Source organism: Lutjanus erythropterus, chromosome 6 (assembly GCF_056507025.1).
Source record: "Lutjanus erythropterus isolate fLutEry1 chromosome 6, fLutEry1.hap2, whole genome shotgun sequence".
NCBI classification, from domain to species: Eukaryota; Metazoa; Chordata; class Actinopteri; order Lutjaniformes; family Lutjanidae; genus Lutjanus; species Lutjanus erythropterus.
Genome location: NC_139322.1, coordinates 43,534,120 through 43,541,830, shown reverse-complemented (window position 1 = coordinate 43,541,830; position 7,711 = coordinate 43,534,120). Strand labels below are relative to the sequence as shown.

Below are 7,711 nucleotides of genomic sequence, written 5' to 3'. Positions count from 1 at the left end.
TTGCTTCGTAGTACAGCCCTCAGATAAAAGGAGAGGGGGATTTTACAAAAGTATATCAAAACACAGGGAATTTTCTATTAGCCAATCACAGGACAGGAGAGTTTTAAATCAGCCACTGACAGCACTGGAGTAGTTTTACAGGTGCCAAACCCAGTACAAGGGTTGTTTTTATTTTTTTGTTAACCCTTTTGCTAACCCTAACCCTTGTTACAACAGTCAGACGAGCGAAGAGGGAGGTTGTGACCTGGTTGACTAGACAAGCTCCAGAATTCTATCAAGAAGGAATTTCTCGGTGGAAACATCGCTTGCAGAAGTGTACTGAGTTAGGTGGACCTTATGTTGAAAAATAATTTTGTATCTTTCATAAATAAAGTTTTTTTTCAATTTGTCTCAGAACTTTTTGAATTACCCTCGTATGGCCTTCATTGACATGAAACAGCATTTTCATAACTACAATAGTTTTAATGAAATCACATTTTTCGTTAGATTTTCAGTCCATTTCAGACTTTATAATGGGTTTGTATTGCGTGCAATCATTAGAGCTAGACTGGGTGATGTCATCGCTAGAGTGGAGAGGAGCTGTAAAATCTGAAAATCTTCTCTTAAAGTCACTTTCACCAAATGCCCCATTAACTCCCATGTTAACTCAGTTTCAGTCCTTCTGGAGAAAAGCAGATGGGTCTAGTTCTTTACATCGCCGGTGTGACCACATATTTGACACCACAAGAATAAAATTTAGACGGCTGCATTTAGCGTCATCTCTTCTCGCTCAACATGTGAGCTGGTTTGGCTGTAGGACATAGGGTCTGCCACTCAGAGGCAGTAGCTCAAGTGGCATATTTTCATGAAATGGCCATCTTGTCTACACAGTGAATACATGTCCACTCACAGCTGCTGGGCAGAAATTGACAAGGCTGATTGTTATTGGCTGAATTGAATGTCTAGAGCCCTTTCTCAGTATGCATTCTTCTCTGTACTTGTGATTCTTGTGTACTTGAGAAACGTCATCAGTCTCACTCCAAGTACTGTTCCATTACAAAAGTCTGCATTTTGCCAAGTACAGTCAAATACCCGGATGTGTTCTTGCCCCACCTGTTTTATTGAGGATGCATTGGGTGGTGACTTGTGTGGACTTGGGGCAGCCAAGTAACAGTAGCAACAATGGCAGAGGAGAAGACCCACAATTTTAAGTTACAAGTGTCAAAATACTACTACTACTAATACTACTACTGTTTTAGTATCATGACCTGGATGACTGAGAATATTCATAGACATGTTACTACACACTTTGGGATGAACACAATTCGACTGGTGCAGGAGTATGAGAAGACTTCCAGAAAACATGCAGACTTTAGAAACCATCTGCGCTTCAATTTAAGATGCAGGCAAGAGAGGGTATTCCCCAACAGCCTACGCCTCGGCTCTTCTATGAAAGGCCACCGAGCGGAGAAAATCTTACAGAAGGCGCAGACTCAATTACTAAATGAGAGAGTGAGACAGGTCCATTTCACCATTGATGTCCTCACAGTGAAGCTTGACCAGATTCGTGATGATCTTACATCACTTCTTTGCTCTTGAGGTGCTGTGATGCCCGAGCTTTTTCCACAAACTTGGAGACCTCCACCAGAACTTCACTGGGAAGAACGCCAGCGACACAAATTCCAGACACTACTTTTATAACTGAACAGTTCTTACACAACACAAGAACTAACTTGGAGAAGGAAGGAAAACAACATAACACAACTAGACACCACTGACAGATGGGTTAAGAATTTGTCAGACAGGAACCTCACACAACCTGAGAGGGAAGTTCTGGCCAAAGGTCTGAACTTTGCAGTAATACCAGAACAAGTGTCGGTGGTGGACCTCATTACATCAACTGAATCAGCCATCAGGAACAACCAGCTTACTATCTCTGAGGCTGAGCAGCTCAGGTTAAAGATCTTAGCTGCCCTCTCCAGCGCAAAGGCACCTCCCTCCAATCTGACCACCCAAGATAGGAAGGCTCTGACATCTCTCCAAAGAGACTGGGACATCACTATTCTCCCAGCAGACAAAGGGAGATGTACAGTGGTGCTGAATACAACAGACTATCATTCTAAGGTGAATAGTCTACTCAGTGACACAGCCACCTATAAACCACTTAGGCGAGATCCTACCAGCAGTTACAAGAAGAAAGTAGTCTGCCGTTTAAAACAACTGGAGAAGGATCAAGTCATTGACAGAGAGCTGTACTACTGTCTATACCCAGGAGAATCCATTCCTCATATCTATGGACTCCCTAAGATACACAAGGAGGGAGCCCCACTCAGACCCATCATCAGCAGTATCAACAATTTTGGTGCCTTTGGTTGGAAACACTCCATACCACATCAAGAACTCACAGGATTTTGCCACCAAAATCAGAGAAATGAAATTGGACCTAGATGAAACCATGGTGTCCTACGATGTTACCTCACTTTTCACATGCATTCCTACCACAGAAGCAGTTGCCACAGTAAGAGAATGACTACTGCAGGACAAGACATTGTCCAACAGAACCAACCTCACCACGGACCACATTTGTGCCCTGCTCGACCACCACCTATTTCCAGTTCAACAGGGGGTTTTACAGGCAGAAACATGGATATGCTATGGGCTTACCTGCGTCTTCAATAGTGGCCAACCTCTACATGGAAGAAGTAGAGAGATGAGCCCTGCACTCCTTCAGAGGAACACCGCCAAGCCATTGGTTCAGGTATGTTGATGTCACCTGAGTCAAAATCATGACACAGGAGGTTGAAGCCTTCACGGACCATATCAATGCCATGGACAAAAACATCAAATTCACCCGAGAGAATGTCCGAGGCAACAGTTTGGCCTTCTTGGATTGTGCAGTGCACATTGAAGAGGACAGAAGCCTCAACATCGATGTTTACAAGAAACCCACACACACGGACCAATATCTCCTCTTTGACTCACACCACCCACTGGAACACAAATTAGGGGTCATCAGAACCCTCCACCACAGAGCACAGACCATTCCAACCGGTACAGAGGGAAAGGATAAGGAACAAAAGCACATCAGGACAACTCTCAAAATTTGTGGATACTCAAACTGGGCCTTCATCAAAACCAACAAAAGACACGGGTCTGAGAGCGAAGAAAACAACATCAAAAGGAAAAACATTGTTATTCCTTACACTGCGGGCGTTTCTGGAAAACTCAGGAGGATTTGTAACAAACATCACATCCCTGTTCATTTCAAGCCCAGCAACATCCTGAGGCAAAAACCTGTCCACCCCAAGGATAGAACACCCAGAAAGCTGGGGAACAATGGTCTGTAAGCAGAGGGGAAGAAAAGGGAAAAAGGGGAAGAAGCGGGGAAAAAGAAAAAGAGAAGAAAAAGAGGAAAAAAGAGAAAATGAGAGCCTCACAGCTCTTAGAGTCTCTCTTTTCCCCAAGGTCATATCTTATCTAGTAAACAAACTGTCTTCACACTTTATAGCAGGGCACAATATGTGAGCAAGGCCGATGAAAATGGTAAGTTAGAGCAAAGAGGTGCATAGCTTCTTGTTTTTCACTTATGGCCAATAGAATTTGTGCATGCATATAGATAGACACATTAGATCCATACAAGTTAATGGGCGAGATTCCAGGGCATGTCAAGAAATAGTTAAAATTCTCTAAATTCTCCTTGATCAAGCTTCATTAAATACTCCTGTGTAAGTCATACGGGACTCCTGAACTTGATTTTGATTTGATTTTTCAGAGAAGAGCAGTTTTAAACACCATTTGAAGGCTTAGTTTGGGTCTGTTGTGCCGTACAAGGATTACCAACAAAGGCCCACACTTTCTTTGTTCACTTTTGGGGCCTGCATGTAACCATAAAAGCCTGAGACCACATGTGGCTCCCAAGAGAACAAAGGACAGAGTCAAACCCCCTCTTTTTGGATGACTCAGCAGAGTCAAACCCCTGCAGAACCCCCGCTGACCGGCAGGGGTCCCCAGGGAACCCACAGCTCCCATTGGGTGAAATCCGCCATGGCCAATGACGTCACGCACCACTATAATAACGCGAAGTGCACCCCAAGACAGTGCTTCCGACTGTGACCCCATAGTCAATGGAGGTGACCAGTAACTGCTCCTAAAGTTAGAAACTCGCCCCCCCGTGGCGACGCTTTAGCAAGAGTTACTACTGCAGTACACCATTAGACGCGTTAGGCCTCCGGATTTCCCCCGCTGGTCCAGCTGATCTCCTTTCCTCTCCTCCACCCCGTGCGCCGAGGAACGCAGAGCCGCCCGGTACGAGACCACGGACTGCCCCTCTCGACCGGATGCCCGCGGATGCGAAGCCTGGCAGATAACTAGGACTGCCCGCTTCGAAAAGAAGGATAAGTACACCTTTCCCTGAGTGATTCCCTGCTACGAGCCGGAATCGACTCACCTCGCCAGAGACCTGCCCCTCGCCGAGGATCACAGAGCCGCCCGGTACGAGACCGCGGAGTGACCCTCTTGACCGGATGCCCGCGGATGCGAAGCCTGGCAGATAACCAGAACTGCCCGCTTCAAGAAGAAGGACCAGGACTCCTTCTTTCCGAGTGATTCCCCGCTACGAGCCGGAATCGACTCGCCTTGCCGAGGACCCGTTAGCCGCTGGGAGCCGCTAACCCCGTTACCTCTGCCACAACCAGGACGCACGAGGAACAACAACACATCACTTCACCTACTGCAAAAGTAAGAGGCTTTAGCTCTGGGCAGATATCAGATAGTGTGTGCTTTCCTTTATATCAGCTGTAAGGACTTGTGAATACGGACCGCCGCGTCCGGCTATATGCTGCAATTTTTAATGTGTAAAGATATTGTCTGTGTTACTGCATTTGTTATTCCCTTTCCGCTCAATTGTGCCTGCTTGTGATACAGAGTGATCCGACCTCATCGGACCGCTATTGTGTCGCCTCGCACTCGGGATTGGTCAGTACTTCGGCTGTGTTGGTTCAATGTCCAGATTCACGCCGCTCACCAGCTGAGCCGAGCGCGTCTCTGCGTAATACAGACGGGTTACTGCACCTCAATACCGCCTGCGTGACGACACCCTTGAGTGCTCTCCTTTCTCTCCCTCTTTCCTACTAACCTACACTTGGAGCCGAGTAACTTGAATCTCCCTCGCTACCTTCTCTCCTCCTTTATTGTGAGTCACGTGAGTTCTTGGCGAGCCGCCATTACGGGTGTAGTCAGTGGCCCTCGCGCGACGTAGTCCGCAGCGTCACCGCCGCCATCTTGCCACGTCTTACCCCCGCTCGGGCTCAACCACCCCCCCCCCCCTCTCTCCCACACCTCGTTCCCTCACACTCACCTGCTCACACACACACACACACACACACACACACACTCACACACACACACACACACTGTCTTCCACACTCTCTCACACACACACATACACACACACACACACACACACACACACACACCCTTCTTGATGCTTGTTTGTGTAACATGTTATAGTTAATAGGGTTTATACAGCAATGTTGATGTTGATTGTAAATTAATGTCATCAGTGTGAATAAATCCTGTTATGCTATAAAGAGAAGTTGTCCTGGTTTTTCGTACATATTGTGATAAAAGCTGGTTGACAAGGTCAGTGCCTGAGCTTTACTCCTTCTTCTGAATATTCTGAGACTGAATTACGTCTGATCATTGGTCTGGGTTTTTCCCGGTGGTGCCCCGTTATAAGCTAATTAGAATATTATGCTTACGTAATAATTAATTTTTAATTAATTAATTAATCAATTTTCTTTTTAATAATCCATAATTAATATTATTAATTATGAATTATAACCAATGATCTTATGTAGCTCCTTCCCTGCACAACAGGGTCCAACGTGACTTGTAGAAGAGGAGGGTGCAGCATCAGATGGAGAAACTGCAGCAGAGCCTACAGCTGCTGAAGGAGCTGGACCACCAGCAGCAGCAGCAGCAGCAGCAGCTCTGACTGTGTGCTCCTGAAGTGTCTGAAAAAATAACAAACAAACCCACAACCATGAACACAAGGCAATCTTATAGCAGTGTCTCCCGTATAGTTTATTTGGGAGGGCACCCTGCCCCCCCCAACAGATGCCCCCGCCCTGCCAACAGGACCCCCACCCAGAAATTCAAGTTGTAGATTTTTTTTATTCCATTATTTAATTTTTATGTTAATCAAAAGGGCCTATAACAGGTGTTCTTTTTATCAAATAAAAAGCTAACTGACTTCAGAGTCAAATGCATTGCTGTTGTTTCATTACATTCATTACAATGCATTTCTCTCCTCTGCGACGGGTGGGTCTCCCCCCGCTCTTCTCTCACAGCATACACCCATGCACCAGTACAGACACACCCACCCACACCCAGAGAGCTGAGGAGAGAATGTTTCCAACCACTACGGTAAAAAACTACAACAACAACAAACAAAAAAAAATTGCAAAAGGACGACCGGAGGTTCCCCAGCCGTTCATCCCGCCAAGCAAAAATATCGTGCTTTAAGCACCTGGATCTGATATGGTTGATCCACTTCACAACGACAGACATCACATTGTCAAACTGTAGGCATTTGCTGCAAAGGGCCTGCTGAATGATGGATAATGCAGTGCAGAGCAATGGCCTACTCCACACACTCTTCTTCCAGTTTTCTATGAATAAGTGTGACCAGTCCATTTCTCCTGCCTGTCATTGATGGTGCTCTGTCTGTTGTTATTCCTGCAAACCTCTTCCATGGCAAACTGGCATCCACAATGGCATCACACAGCTGGTGGAATATCTCCTGAGCGGTGGTCTGGCCATGCATTGAAATCACTGTGAGCAACTCCTCCATCACTTCAAAATTGTCATCAACACCACAGACATACATCGCGAGCTGCACAGTGTCAGTGATGTCTGTGCTCTCATCAAGAGCGACTGAGTATGCACGGAAACGTTTGGCTTTCTCATGCAGTTGATTATATATGTTACCTGACAGGTCAGAAATGCGCTCTGCCACTGTGTTGGCTGAAAGGCTGATGTTGCTAAACTGACCCTTCCTTTCTGGACAGACTATACTTGCAGCCTGTAACATGCACTTTTTGACGAACTCGCCTTCTTTGAATGGCTTCCCGTCTTAGCAATCATCTCACTCACCACGTAGCTAGCTTCGACTGCTGCCTCACTCTCTTTGCTTGCTTTCTTGAAGAAATCTTGTTGCCTCAGTAGACATGTTTTAAGATTGGCGAACTGGTTCTCTCTCTCATCTCCCTGGTATTTTGCATACTCCTCAGCGTGTCTAGTTGGGTAATGACGTCTGATGTTGTATTCCTTGTGCACCACAACTTTCTCTGTGCATATAAGACACATCGGGGTGCCCCTGTGCTCAACAAAAAAGTATTCCGTCTCCCACTTTTCCTGAAATTGTCTGTGCTCGTCGCCAACCTTTCTCTTTTCGGCAGGTTTTGAGAAAGACATGACTGGGGCTGGGTGACAGGATATATTTTCCTTCCACTTGGTGTCACTCCGGAATCACGTTTCAACCAAGTGACTAACGTTGCTAATTCGCGTTGGCTAACAAACGCCACTGGGAGCTGTCATGAGCCTGAGCTATGGTAGCCCATAATAACAATAATAATAATAACTTTATTTATATAGCACCTTTAAAAACAGTTTATAAAGTGCTTTGACAGACATAAATGCCATAAGTGATTAAAAAATATATAAAAGCCCA

General features: G+C 45.8%; 1 pseudogene; it reads left to right on the top strand.

Annotated features, from left to right (window-relative positions):
• Positions 1-1,242: 1,242 nt before the first annotated feature.
• Positions 1,243-3,326, top strand: LOC146326260 (uncharacterized; annotated as a pseudogene).
• The last annotated feature ends 4,385 nt before the right edge of the window (positions 3,327-7,711 follow it).